This window comes from Rhincodon typus, chromosome 28 (assembly GCF_021869965.1).
Source record: "Rhincodon typus isolate 14 chromosome 28, sRhiTyp1.1, whole genome shotgun sequence".
Classification (NCBI taxonomy): Eukaryota; Metazoa; Chordata; class Chondrichthyes; order Orectolobiformes; family Rhincodontidae; genus Rhincodon; species Rhincodon typus.
Window position 1 is genome coordinate 28,601,757 of NC_063359.1, and position 15,705 is coordinate 28,617,461.

Consider the following 15,705-nt stretch of genomic DNA (forward strand, 5'->3'; position numbering starts at 1 on the left):
GGGTCCTTGACTTCCTGACCCACAGACCGCAACCAGCAAGAATAGGTGATGACATCATCTCTACCGTAATCCTCAACACTGGTGCCCTGCAAGGCTGCGTACTCAGCCCCCTACTCTACTCATTATACACTCATGAATGTGCAGTCAAATTCCACCCAACTCTATTTACAAGTTTGCTAACAACACTACCACTGTTGGTCGGATCTCAAATACACGCAAGTGAGTGTTTAGCAGCACAGTGTAAAGACAATCTCTCCATCAATGTCTTCTAAACTCACTAATTAAACTTAACGAAACACTTTCCTAGGCATTTTATTGAAATACAGCATTGCACAAAGGTCTTAAGCACAAAATTAAATTGATAAAGATAACTAAATGTTTGTCTGTTGAGTACAGTACAATACTGTAGCAATTATTTCAATTTGTTTCAGCTGAATCACAATTCTTAACAAATGTAAACAAAAGGATTTCAAACTCCAGGAAAAGTTGCTTCAAGCTATATGTTGCAATCCACTGAATGGGGTGTTGTCAAGTAACCACAGGCCCACAACTGGACATTCTAAATTGACCCACTATCAGAGAAATTAGGTCTGCAGCTAATTGGTCATTCTAAATTAAACAGCCAGCAGCTATTGGCTACAGAGAACAATGGAAACCAAGGTCAAAAGTGGTCACAAAAGGTTCAGGTGGAGCCAGTTACACCCAACCCAAGAGTTGTGTGTATGTGAGGAAAATTGATCAGACTTTCTGGTACCTTGACTTCCAGCCAGTGCCTGGGGACATGCACTTTACACCTCTATTGCATGGCAACAGCGAAGGGTGTTGGCACGACCCCATTGAATGCTTTGAACCCAATCAAGACTCATTGATGAAAGGTCACAGAACCTTTAGGAAAGTCTGGAGCAAGGGGGAAGAAAAAAAAAACACACACCTGGAAGCAACCTGCTCAGTGAAGACTCATGGCAGAAGACCAGGAGAAGATCCCCTGTGAGACCCATCTTCATGGAAGGGAGCCAGCCCTACGTCAGAGAGGAAGGACATTCCAATGGCCCAGTTCAAGCATGTGATCATTGTGGGTAATGTTATTTCTCAGACAGATATAGCGAGAGAGAGAGAGAGTAAATATGATGGGAATTTGGGACATTCTCACATGGTATTTTTAACAAGGAATATTTTGTTAATAAAATAGAGTTGAACTGCAAAGTGAATTCTGTGTCCCTTTGTCCTTCTCACTGACAAGAGTACGAGGGTAGATTTTTTAATACATAAACTGGTCCAAGTGTCCAAAGCACAGACAACAGGGGAAACAGATATTAAAGAATAAGCAGAGAAAGGAATTCAAAATGAACTCTCAAAACGTTAGACCATCTGAATCTGACTGAAAAAAGCTAGCATTTTTCTCAATGTATTCTGCCTACTCAGTGAAATGGCTGAAAGCCACAATTTAAATATGCTGCTTTGTAATAGAATGAAAAAGCAATGAGAGTTCAGACTGCATAAGAACAATGAAAGAGCACATCTCAGCACTAGAAATGTTTTCCATTTCAAAAGGAGTCGAGGTTTACATGCAAACAACTATGAATGAATGGTCAGAAATAAAACTTTAGAATGCTTGTGGATGACTTCCAGTTCTTGATTAAAATCAGGCTCATTGTAAAGTTTGGCTGTTTCATTAGCGTACCATCATTAACTCAAAGTTAACAACTGATTCAATAAAATCGACATCTATGATCTCTGGGAAATTCAAACTCCAATTTTTCCTTTCCTCAAAGCAAATATAAATATGTACTTGCCTTTCCAGTGTAATATATTCCACTCTTTTGAATTGTTCATCTGGCACATCGAGATTTTCAATACATTCCAGGCATCAACTCAGACTGCCCCGTTTCCATTGCACTTAATAGTTGCTCCACTCTCAAAGCTCAGCTGATGTACAGTTTTTTTTCTTCTTCCCCCAGCATAATCCAACTCTTCCATATCTCAGTAGTATTCAGCATGAGAAGGTAAAGAAAATCAGCAACTTTCGGGGGACCACAGCCGGTGACTGTGTGGTCTTTGTCCTGCAATTATCAGGTGACTGGCCCTCACAAGGCAGCAACTGAGCACTTACCTTGACCCCATAAAAACACTGAATTCATTATTAGTAACACGTTAACTACGTGGCCATTCTTTGTTTCAATAATTAACTCTTGGTCCTGTTCCACATTTACATACTAACAATTTTTGTGGTTTAACAATTCAGTTTGCCAATACAATAGAAAGTATTGGAATCACTCAATTCTGACTGTTTTACAATAGGGGCTAATTTCACATATACAATTCACAGCACAGCACCCAGACACACAACTGTATTGGCTGTGCAAAAAAAAAACCAGAAACAAAACAGAGGCTTATATCAGCCAGCAGATTTGCTTGGCACTAATGCTGTAATATTCCATTAATGTCAAAAGACATTTCCTTTCGAAATATTCCCAGTAGGAGCAAAGGAAGTTAACCTGTACATTTTCTTCCTTGTCATTCAATAGGCATTTAATCACATTTCCTTAAAGACAATTTCAGGACTAGACGTGTTAGTTATCCACTCTTCCAACCAGTTTTCCTGTCAACATTCTGAGATATCACGGGCAAGCTTTAGAACTTCAAGATATATACCTTTAGATCAGGATCTCATGCACTGGCTGGCTAAGGGTGAACTAATTTTACAGTTGGGGCCTCAAACAGCCATTAGGACCCTTATTTGCAATACACAACAATCTCAAAAACTCATCTTAGGCTGGGGTACTGCATGTGGCCAAATTTCTAAGCCTGAATCATCAGCCTCACCCTTATTATTCACACTGCCCTGAAGTTAACTTCCGTAGAGCTGCTTAAATCCTTGTAACAGACAGCAGTAGCAAAACAAAAACAAATTAGGTAGTTATCAGAATAAAATTAACAAAATCTAACCGTAAAACTTTTGGGTAAAAAAGTACTCTTGCCAGCAACATTTTTTTCCTCTTTAAATTTGAGAGCGGTCTCAAGTGACAAAACTGGAAATAGTCCGTTATACATTTCTACGAAACATTACTCAGGTCGTGGAGATGCCGGTATTGGACTGGGGTGGACAAAGTCAGAAATCCCATTACACCAGGTTTTAGTCCAACAGTTTATTTGAATTCACACAATCTTTTGGAAATAAACCTGTTGGACTATAACCTGGCGTCACGTGACTTCAAACATTATTCAGCTAATGAGATAGTAGGAACTGCAGATGCTGGAGAATCTGAGATAACAAGGTGTACAGCTGGTGTACAGCAGGCCAAGCAGCATCAGAGGAGCAGGAAGGCTGACGTTTCGGGCCTAGACCCTTCTTCAGAAACCTTATTCAGCTAATGTTACTGTATAATAAGGCACAAGCAGCTGCACAAGAATGACACACCAGAACCTGCTTCTGATTCAGTTTTCTTGCCCAGAAAAGACATCTGGCCTCTTTTAGATGCCGCCGCACAGTTATCAAACCAAATAATGTAAACTCTTAATATATGGCTTTGTCCTACTTTCCACACTGTCGCATAAATTTCCTCTGCCATCAGGGTCACTCACCACAGTTTAAAGCACGATAGATGCTCATATTCGCTACCAGATGTACCTGGTTTGTTTTTACATGTTTGAACATTGCAACACTGATGATATCATGGTGTTGGCATTACTCAGAACAGACAGATGATAGTACCATAGGCTCTTGTGTACAGTAAATGTGTTTTTTGATATTCGTTAATGTGTAATTTTCATACAGAAGCTTTTATATAAGCCTCCAGCAGCTTTAATTTTAGTCCAAATTAGGCACTGCAGATGTCATGTGGGTTTTGTTTCCATGACAACGCAATGATATCTGAACTGGTTATCAAACAGTGCTGTATCTTCTAGCTCCCAACTATTGTCAAGCTCGTAGGCTAGCAGTCTGTTTAAAATAAAACGTAATTGAAATTACTGATTAAATAGCTATGTGTATTAATTTTATATTTCTGTTTATAATTCCATAAGTTCTGTATATACTGATGCTTTCAATAATGATTGAAGCAGCAACAAAGAACATGAAAAGGAAAAACATTTCCCAAATAAGGCAAAAAAACTTTACCCAGTAAAAGATTACACCTGCAAAGGTGAAGACCTGAGAGTAAAGGTTTAAGGACCACACATGCAAGTTTGACCCCCTACTCCAAGTTGTGATGAATGAGGAAGGAGCTAGCAGAGGCTACAGTAAATTCTTGTGATAAGACCTGGGTTATCCCAAGTGTCTCCTAAAACCTAGCTTCGAGAGGACACTGAGGAAGTCTGTAAGTTGACTGAACATCCACACTCTCAATAAAGACAGCTATAAAATTCACAGAATCAAATATTGATAGTCAAGCAACAGTTATAGGAACAAGGGAACAGGAGTAGACTTCTTAGTCCCTTGAACACAAGTGACATCATTGTCTTCTGTTGCCCAGTTCTCTTTTCTGCTTATCTCTAATATATTTCGTCAAAAAAAAAAATCAGAATTAAAATTAATAATTGATTTAGCACCAACTGCTGCTTGCAGGAGAGAGTTCGAAATTGCACACCCTTTGCGTGTAAACATTTTTTCTAACTTCACTCCTGGAAGATGCAGCTTTTCTTTTTCGGTTATTCTCCAGTCCTAGACTCCCCAACCAGTGAAAATAGTATTCATGCCATGTTGAATCCAAGTGATAATCCCACAGTAATATTAAAGTCACCACTGTTTGAATGGGGTTGCCTGCTCTCTCATGTGAACCATAAAAGCACCACCATGGCAATCTGCTATCCTTCAATCGCCATCACTGAAACAAATGATCTGATCATCAACTAGCTCCTTGAAGGACCTTGCATGTGCAAATTAGTTGCTGTGTTTCCTACACTGCAGCACTGACTACACTGCAAATGTAACTCATTATCTGTAAAATGCTTTGGGATGTTCCGGGCATCATGAATGGTGATGAAATATTATTGAGTGTATCTTTCTTTCAAAAGAAAACAGTAAAATTCACTTACAGTTTAGCTATCACAATTCAAAAAATGAAGGGACTTATTCTCCTGTTGTACCTCTTGCAATAAAATTACTAGCTACCTACACCAAATGTATAACATTAATATTCTATTTCACTTAAGAAATGAGCACCATAATTGATGTTTAGCTAAATAAAATTATGGTAATTCTTGTTATCCTATCCATCCATAATCCAATACAAATTTGAGACTTCTCTCTTTTGCTTAGTGTGTACACCCATCAGGGGAAACATGCTATCATTTTCAGTAAACTAAAACGTCTTTTTAAATTAAAAAAAATGCCAAATAGCACTTACAGCCCATTTATGCATGATTGTGCTACTCATTAAGATATCAAACTGAAAACAGCTGTCAGATAAAACTGGACTGCACAGTTGATGCAATGGAAAGATTATCCAGTGTGGTCAGAATGTACTCAATACTAGAACAAGCATTTGAAGCAGAGATAGCAGGAACTGCAGATGCTGGAGAATCTGAGATAACATGGCTTGAAATCCCCGCCTCTTTGACCGGTCTGTCTCCTCTCCACCTATCTTCTCCTCTATCCATCTTCTATCCGCCTCCCCCTCTCTCCCTATTTATTTCAGATCCCTCTTCCCCTCCCCCATTTCTGGAGGAGGGTCTAGGCCCAAAACGTCAGCCTTCCTGCTCCTCTGATGCTGCTTGGCCTGCTGTGTTCATCCAGCTCTACACTGTTATCTCAAGCAATTGAAGCAAACAGTTTTGACAGTTTTAAGAGAAAATGAGACAAACATACGAGAGAGAAAACAACAGGATACGTTGGTGAAATTAGGTGAAGGAGGAGAGGGAGGAGATGCTTATACATTGTAAACATAGCATGGATCATTTGAGCCAAATCACCTTTGTACTATAAATACTGCAATTTAGTCCTATGCAAAGTCCAGGGGCAATTAAGAGGTTGATTTACATGACAACTTTCATCAGGGAACATCATTTTCTCACTTGCAACTGTCAGGAGAAGGGAGTGATGGTCCATTTGCCAGAACTGTATCCTGTCATGTGATGCATCAGGGCTTTTTTAAACAGCAAAAAAGTTGATAATATGGTTTTGATATGGCTCCCTTCTCACAACAGAGTCTGAAGTGCTCACAAAGTCAAAGGCAATAATACTAAATAGAAGCAGGAAGTGTTTTTAAAATTGCTGAAAAGAGACACACAGTTGAAGCTTTTCTCTTTTTAGCAATATTTAAGCTCTGTACCACCAAGCAATTAATTATTTTTAAACTTCCAGATGATCAGTGTACCAATGGCTTGATCACTGGCTTCTGCTTTACGGTGATCTGTAGTCGTCTCCTTTCCCGGTTTGCTGTTCTTTCCAGAAGACAGGCCTGTTCCAGGAGTACCAACCACACATAGTGAATTTTCACTAACGTGCAACTGTCAATATAAAATCAGTTTTATTAGTCTTTGTTTCTGTCCAATGCAGGGCTTCAATGAGCCTAACATGTACTGCATTTTGAATCTATTACATTTTTTTATTTCTGTATGGATTCCCTTTCTTAGCAATAGCATGAATGGTTTATGTTTCATGCATGTATAGGAACTCCTACTGATATTTATTTCTGGAATCTGGTATCTGGCTGCAAGATGACACTGATGGAGTTCACTGACAGGCCATGCATTCTCTACCCATGATGGCTTTGATGTTGCCCTCCTGATATCAGCTAACCTGGCATAAAGATCAAATAAATCTGGGACCTTCCTGATCTAAACGGCAAAGCTACAGAGCAAATTTCTAAAATTTAATTTGAACAAAATTAGATAAGGGTTGATATTTCATGGCAGGAAAGGAGATTGTATTAGTGGGTAGGTCACTATACCATGCCTCTGCACATCTCAAATGTGAAAGGCCTGACAGCAACTTACGTGCCTGACATCTCAGCAGAAGATTACACTGTAAAATGTATTATTAAAAATTAAGGGTCAGAAAGTAATATGAACCAGTTAAAAATCTGACTCACTTGAAGATTGCATTGCCCTAAATATTTTTAAAAAATAGCAGGTAATAACACTCTTTGTCCAAAATCTGCATCTGCTTCAATGACTTGCCTTCCCTCAAAGTCAGAGAAGTGGCTATTCACTGAACATTTCAGTTCCATTTGAAATTTGTCAAATTAATGAATTGTCCATGCAAGAGAAAGACATGGATAACAGTCAGGTCTGGACTGATAAATGACTGATCATTATCCTCTTCATATGTATCATTAACAGCAACAAGTTATATTTATACAGTGCAGTTAAACAATACAAAACCACTTGACGTGCTCGAAACGAGCAATATCAATAAAATAACTTTTGTCATGTTTTACATCATGCCATCGGAGAAGAAATCAGGATAATGACCAAAAGGTTGATCAACGAAGAAAATTTTTTAAGAGAAGCGTAATGAGGCACAGGGGTGTAAGGTAGGGAATTTCAAAGCTTGGGGGAAAGACAGAAGATGTGACTGATTATCCTGGAATGATTAAAATTAGAGACATTTGAAATTAGAGCTGGAAGACCGCAAATATTTCATGCCACTTAAGTGCGAGGAAACAAATCTCAAATAAACCTTAGATAACAAGGTGTAAAGCTGGATGAACATAGCAGGCCAAGCAGCAGAGGAGCAGGAAAGCTGACATTTCGGGCCTAGTGCTCCTCTGATGCTGCTTGGCCTGCTGTGTTCATCCAGCTCTACACCTTGTTATCTCAGATTCTCCAGCATCAGCAGTTCCTACTATCTCTGAATCAAATAAACCTTCACTGCCTAACTTTCAATACCACCACCAATGTTGTGCCCCATCAACACGTGTGTATATTTTGCAGTGAAGTTTACCTGAACAAACCAGATAAACATTATGACTACAAAAGTAATGCATTGGCCAGGTACTCTGCTACAAGTGGCCAAAACCCTATTTACACAGACAATGCAGTCTATAGAGATGTTGGGGGAAGACTCTGAAGAGACTGGAATTCTGCCCTCGGAAAATTCAAGCCTGAAAGAAGTTTGTGGTTGAAAATATTGGCTATACTGATGGAGTGGATCACATAAAACCTCTCCAAGATTGTCTCTGTTATGCATACTTGCCAATTTATGTTTAATTTACATTGATTCTGATTCACGTTCAAATAAAGATTACAAAAGATGAAACCGTGCTTGGCAATTTCTTCATTTGGGCATCAGTCAATTTGATTCTTGTGATCCACAGGGATCATAATGTCTCAATATTCACAGCCAATAAGGGAAGGTCAGTTTAACCTCCTGCAAGTGCCCAATGACATTGGTTGTGAAATGCATAATGAATAGTGAGACAAGCTATATCGTGTTACACTGTTTAGTTACTTCTAAGAGCTTCTTATTAAAATATACATTATTTAATTTACATTTCTGAATAATCACTAAATTAATATGGGCACACATTGATTAGAATATATGTATAAAAATAAGTAGTTCTCTTTTCAAGTGATCATTTGTAACCAGATGAACAAGCTTTGCTGCAACATTTTCAATTCCCCTAGTTGGCAACAGTACTTCACAACAGTTTACAAGTCTAGCACCCTAGGCAATACTAAGGCAGATAATAGGATCCAAGATATACATAATACAACAGCATTTGAGTTGTGACCTTTGAAAAGAAGTCCAGGACAGCTGCAAACTAACACATACACTGTAATCAAATACTGCAAACATCAACAGAAAGTTTTTTTAAAAAATATAATCCTGCCTGATAAGTGCCATCTTCAATTACTGAGTGCTAAGCAGGATTTTTGTATTCAAAATTTACATTACCAAATGGCACAATGTGTCGCCCGTATATTCGATACAGCTTAGTTCTAACACAAAATCTCTATCATGCTGGGGAAATATCCTCTCAACAAATTACAAACACATACAGCATAATGCTGCCTTTCATCTTGCCAGTAAGACCACCGTTTTAAGCAACACTTTCTTTTTCAATTGCATTTCAACTTAATCTCCAGACTATTATACAATTCCAGTAACAATCCTCTTATATTTGTATTGTTCTAAATAAAATCTGAATTACATTTTCTTTACCCTCTTTGGAAAAATCTCTGTTACCATACTTATTCCATTTGAAAACACTAGTTAAGAAAGTGGGAAAGCTGGTAGGCATGACTTCCATTAACACCTTTCTTGATCAACCAATGAGGACATATGCCTGCAGAGAGAAATGCCGAACGTTGCTATATTAACCTATAATTCCTGAAAATCTTTGATTGCACTCAAACAATTTTAGTCGGAAGCAAATATATATTTTCTCTTTTACACTCAATAGCTGCCCTATGTCCACAAAATTGTTTCTAATTTATTACTTCTGTTGCACTGGATCAGAGACTTCACGCTCAGCACATGGTTCATTTATACCCATGTCTTTCTTTGATAGAATCAGGCATTTTCAAAGGATATCCTTTTGACAAGTTTATGGGACAGATATTAAAGCGCCATGGAACATCAGCAAACATCAGGATTATATTTGAAAGATTAGTTCTGTTCTCTAGACTCATGTTGGTGCATTTTAAAGTATAAATATACTGCTGTTTTAGGAAAAATATGAGCAATTCTAAAGTTATTTAAACTAATTCAAAATGAGGTAAAACTATCCTAACATACAGTATAACATTAGTAAAAATTATAAATCTTTTATTGTACCTAATATATCAAACCAAGTTGTGTTGGAAATACCATTGTGTAGTTAGTGAAGAACCTCATTAAGATGAACTCCTTATGAACAGTTATTTTTAATGCATGCAAATTTGTATTAAAAAAATACCATTTTTATCACAGCGCTCAAACAAATAAAATCTTTTCAGGCAGGATCAAAGGTCAATTTTTCAATGTGACAGAGTAAGAAACATGGAATAGGATATGTTCCACAGACCAATAGGACTGTCACAATTCTTACGTGATGTAGTAAATACTGAGAGGCTGCACTGTACCACAGGAAGTATTTTACGGGAAATTTGAATACGTGCACAATTTTCTGATCATTAAATGTAACTTCTAAAGTGTACTGACAGCAGACAAAGCTTGTATGTTACCTCGTAACCATAGTGGCATACCACCATAGTATGGAAAATATGGCAACCAGTTCAAGCACACTAATAATGATTGAGCCAACCTTACATGTTGTTAAAAAATAGCAGCTGTTTCCAATCATACTTGAGTGTTTCCAAAATGTCTCCCACATCCACTGAAAGTCTGTTGAGTTTATGTGGCTACACATGGTAGGAAACCTGCAGTTACAATTCAGTAATATACTGTATATCATTTAGGATTAAAGATAAAAACCATTAATGGGATTCTCTGGAATCTAAGTCTGCCCTTCTCCTTTTAAAATAAATCCAACTGGAATCGAGAAGGTGCATTTGCTACAAGTAATTTTCTGCTTTTCTTTTCTCCGTAGTGAGAATTACTCTTTTCATTTAGAAGAATCATGTTTTTGCTGTATTGCCATTGTGCACTAATATGTTTGGAATATCATGTCTTTGATGCATCTTTGTTGCAATAAGTCAAACAAACCTACTGTGGTGCTATATCGTTGGGTCCCATTTACTATTGTTTTCATTAGTCAATACAGTGAACATCAGTGAACAGATATTTATTGCTTTGGGACATTTAATTTATTCAAATTAAATCCGTAGCTTAAGGCTAAATTATGGAAAACCTTGTTGAAAAGGATAATTACCAGAAATAATGAAATAATGCGAATACTTCCTTGTTTCTTGGACAATTACATTCACTACAAAACATTATTTTTATTCCTAGACAATGGAGTTTTAAATGACTAACTGTTTTAGTACAGAAGGTAACCACGCAGATTTCAACCTTCACTACTTATTTCTGAAAGATCAGAAATCAGGATTTTGAATCCATTACTCAGTTTCCTCTTTATATAAATAAATATCAGCATAGATAAGATAAACTGAAGGTTTAACTACAGCATTTTACTAAAAATTCTGATTTCTTTAAGCATTTTTACAATCTTCCCTTCCATGGTTTGGTTTTGCGTGCAGCTCAGATTGATGGTCAGAATCACTCAAGAAATATTGGGAACTTTTTCAGGAAATCTGAAAAATTGTATACTGTATCTTATAAAACTTTGCCCCAATCATCAATATGATTCCAACCCAGTTATAAAATTTACACAAAAGATGCATTATAAATTTCTACCCTTGAAGTATTACAACCAAATTGGTACAGTGGTCTATCAGAAGTTCTGAAGTGCACAACTAGCTGGAAGACTCGAGAATCACATCCTCCCTTCATTTAGTCACGTATCCCTCCATCCCGTCCCTTACATACTCTTTCACAGTAGCTAACAAAATGTCTGAACATTTTGCATACAACATGCAGCGATACAAAAATGGGGTTTGATTTTGACAATGAACTTCTCCATTGCTGGATTGGATTCCTGGATAGGGTCTGTAAAAGGAAGTCGCTGACCAAAAATCTTCAATGCAGAACCCGTCAAAAGGCAGGAAAGTATTTTTTAATCTGATCAGGGTCAGAGAGACTTTTTTTTAATCTTGACTGAAATTTCTGGGCCGTTAACTCTGTTTCTCGGCACAGATGTTGCCAGATTTGCTGACTTTTTCCAGAATTTTCTCTTTTCTTTTCAGATTTTCGACTCACACAAGACTTTGCTTTTATGCTGTGATGACAATTCACCAGATGGTCACTCTGTAGTGCAGTGCTTACTACACATTGTGATGCCTATCTAATGCTATTGCTTTGCACCATGATTAGTTTCTGTTGCATGTCACAGGGATGGTTTCTGTCACATCAAAACATCTTCACTCAGAACACAGCAACATAAGGGTTTATAGTAATGATAGATTTTTAAGTTACTAACAAGTATCGAACCTAGGAGTGCCTTATGTGAACACCAGGTATAAGGACATGCTTTATTTTCCATTACTGTATCTTGTTTATCTTCAAAAAGCAAAATTAAGACAAAGTTGTGATTAGTTAAGCATTTGGGACAAAAGTTCTACAAGACCATAACTTGCTCAAGTAAAATTGTCAGGATTAAAACTTTGAAATTGCATATTTTCAATATATTGAAGAGAAAATTTGGTGAGACCACACTAATTAATTAATATGAAACTTGTAAATCCATTTATGCAATGTCTAGGTGCGAAGTTATCCAAGTTCATGCTTGGGACTGACTACAAAATGTCAATAGTCATTAAAATCCACAACTGGACAGACTCCAAGGCTCAGATCAAGAATAATGACATTGTAAGAGGTTTTCTTGTACAGTAAACAAGTAATATAATTTACACAATCTCAATTGCAAAAAAAAGCTATTTATCTCTCTCTCTGATACATTATCTGATTACAAATTCTAGAGAAAACCTTTACAGCAAAAATTACATCTAATACCATAATAACCAAGCTTGTAGTGATTACAAAATTAAAACAAACAGCTAGCACAGATATGGCAAAAAAGTTGCATTCAGTATGATGAATTACTATTTCTGAAAAATGACTGTAATTACTCCAGATAGAATTAATTACTTTCAAAAACCAGCACTAAGAAAGCAGATTTTGCATCATCTAATTATTTTACAGTCAACATTACAACCACATCAGTATATAAAGCAAAATAACTTAACAGTCGTAATATTTGTTGACTGTTTAATTTAATTCCTGGCAAACTTTTAAATTTTAGATTTTAAACAAGTAACATATTAGCTTCACATTGAAAGGATCAACAGGAAAAGTTATTCAGCTGTTAAACCTAGCCTGTAACATGATGGTGAATTCCACATGAATTTTATTGATTTTCCTCCTGCTCTTTTGTAGCCACTCTCACCTGCAGACACAACCTCAGATCGAGGCAAGGACTCCACTGCCAGTGACCGTGGTGATGACCATGCCCATGATCTTCTTTCCTCCAGACTCTGCCAGCCCAGAGCAGGGAATTATTTGCAAAGTCTGAGTCTACCATCGATGTATGCTTTAGAGAGGTCACTGAGGCTCTATTTTCAGGATAGGCGAGTACATTTCATTCTCTCTTGTTAGAGAGTATCTGATGGAGTTAGCACACAGCTAAGTGAGGATTGTGACTTCCCCATATGGTAGGGATCCTGATTGCGTGCACATTTCCCTGCCAGGGCTGCATATCAACTGAGGACTACTGCAATCATAAGGGTTACTACTTCCTCAACATCCAACTGTTGTGTGACCTTACTGAACTTATCATTTTGACTAAAATAAAACGTTGAATACCCGAGATAAGTAAGAACAAACCATTTGATCATATCATGAGCTACCAAAAAGTGAAGTGCACATGCTAAGCTTTTTGTATCTCACTATTAGAAGTATGTTGGTTAAAATAAAGCATGTTTAGAAATAGTAGCACAGTATCTTGGAGCAAAATAATGGCCCGAATTGATTGCAAGGTAGACAACAAATTTGTTCCAAACTGTGACACGATAATGCTGATCAATATGGTACTAGATGCTAGAAATTCCAGCTGTTAGTTCTCTTTGTAGAAAGATTAGGATGAGAATACACTGTGATGTAAAAGGCAGGAACCTTTCTTCAGACTGGATGTCAGACATAACAGAATGTACTTATGGCAATCACGAGAGTTAAATCCATTGTTTCACATGGCTCCAGTTTTTCCTTGCATTCTTCCCACAAAACTAAAATACAAGTAGAAGTACTGTAACCTCATAAGTGTAACATAACTGAACTGAAACCGCACAGTTTTTCTTGCGCTAATAAATGATTTTGGAAAAAACTGATGCCATTTACAGGAAGAATCCAGTCAATAAGTGATTGCAAGTACCATATAAATCATAGAATTGCATAGAGTGTACAGCATAGAAACATCCCATAACGATGATGTTCACGTTCTTCATTTAGTTCAAGCTCACCCTAATTACTTAATCTCGAGCTATTAACAGAACTTCAAGAGCATCGGGGCAGAGGTGAGTGGAGGGGAAAATGCTAGGCCAGGGATGCTGAAAGGTCTGAAGGTGGATAGATCACCCTGATGGATAGATTACACCCCAGAGTTCTGAAGGAGACAGCTGAGGAGACTGTGGAGGCATTGATGGTGGTGATCTTTTAGGAATCACTGTGGTCAGGGAGGGTCCTACAGGACTAGCAAATGCCTACTGTAACACCATTGTTTAAGGGAGGGAGGCAGAAGTCAAGAAATTCTAGGCTGTTTAACCTGACCTCAGTTGCTGGTAAGATTTTAGAGTCCATTATTAAGGATGAGATTGTGGATTACTTGGAAGTGCTTGATAAATTAGGGCTGAGTCGGCACTGCTTTGTCAAAGGGAGGTCATCCCTGACAAGTCTGTTAGAATTCTTTGAGCAGGTAATGAGCAAATTATATAAAGAAGTGCTAGTGGACTTCCTTTATTCATTCATGGGATGAGGGTGTCACTGCATTTATTGTCCAAAGGGCAGTTAAGAGTCAACCACACTGAGGTGGGTCTGGAGTCACATGTAGGCCAGACCAGATAAGGATGGCAGTTTCCTTCCCTAAAGGACATCAGTGAGCCAGATGGGTTTTTCCGACAATCGACAATGGATTCACGGTCATCATTAGATTTTAATTCCAGATATTTATTGAATTCAAATCCCACCATCTGCCATGGCGGGGTTCGAACCTGGGTCCCCAGAACATTATCTGGGTCTCTGGATTAACAGTCCAGCAATAATACCTATAGGCCATTGCCTCCCTTCTATTTGGATTTCCAGAAGGCCTTTGACAAAGTGCCACACAGGAGGCTGCCCATGGAGTTAGGGGCAAGGTACTGGCGTGGATAAAGGATTGGCTGATTGGCAGAAGGCAGAGAAGGGAATAAAGCAGTCTTTTTCAGGATGGTAGATGGTGACTAGTGGAGTTCTGCAGTGGTCAGTGTTGGGACTATTCACTGTATACGTTAACAATCTGGATGAAAGAACTGAGGGTGTTATTGCTAAGTTTGCAGATGACACAAAAATACGTGAAGGGACAGATAGTGTTGAGGAGGCAAGGAGGCTGCAGAAGGACTTGGACAAACTAGGAGAGCGTGCAAAGAAATGGCAGATGAAATACAATGTGGGAAAATGAGAGGTAATGCACTTTGGTAGGAAGAATAGAGCTGTAGACTATTTTTGAAACGGAGAAAGGATTCGAAAATCTGATGGACAAAGAGACTAGCTCAAATTTCCCTTAAATGTTCAATTTGAGAGAACTAGAATACGACAGTAGGAATGTACTGAAGCTGTAGACGGCTCTGGTCAAACTACATTTGGAATATTGTGAGCAGTTTTGAGCCCCATATAGAAGGAAAGAAATGCAGGTGTTGGAGGCAGTCAAGAAAGGTTTACAAGAATGATCCTGGGGATGAAGGGCTTGTCATATGAGGAGCGGTTGAGAACTCCAGGTCTGTACTCAATAGAGGTAAGGATGAGGGGTCTCTGATTGAAACTTACAGAATACTCAAAGACCTGAATAGAGTGGACGTGGAGAAGATATTTCCACGAGTAGGAGAGACACCCGAGGGCACAGCCTCAGAGTGAAGGCACAATCCTTTAGAATTGTGACGAAGAAGGTGTTTCTTCAGCCAGAGGGTGGTGAATCTGTGCAGCTCATGGCCTCGACAGCCCTCTGTAAGTCACTC

The 15,705-nt window shown here is 38.1% G+C and overlaps 1 protein-coding gene across 2 annotated transcripts in view; it reads right to left on the bottom strand.

Moving 5' to 3' along the window:
* The window catches only part of dab2ipb (DAB2 interacting protein b), a 201,458-nt gene that overhangs the window by 167,188 nt on the left and 18,565 nt on the right, over nt 1–15,705 (bottom strand). The window contains exon 1 of one of the 2 annotated variants that reach the window (XM_048613456.1): nt 6,315–6,333. The exons of the other annotated variant lie outside the window; for it this stretch is intronic. The gene's annotated coding sequence lies outside the window, so the exon portion shown is untranslated. Of the gene's footprint in view, nt 1–6,314; nt 6,334–15,705 lie in introns of those variants that run through there. 2 annotated transcript variants of the gene reach the window in all.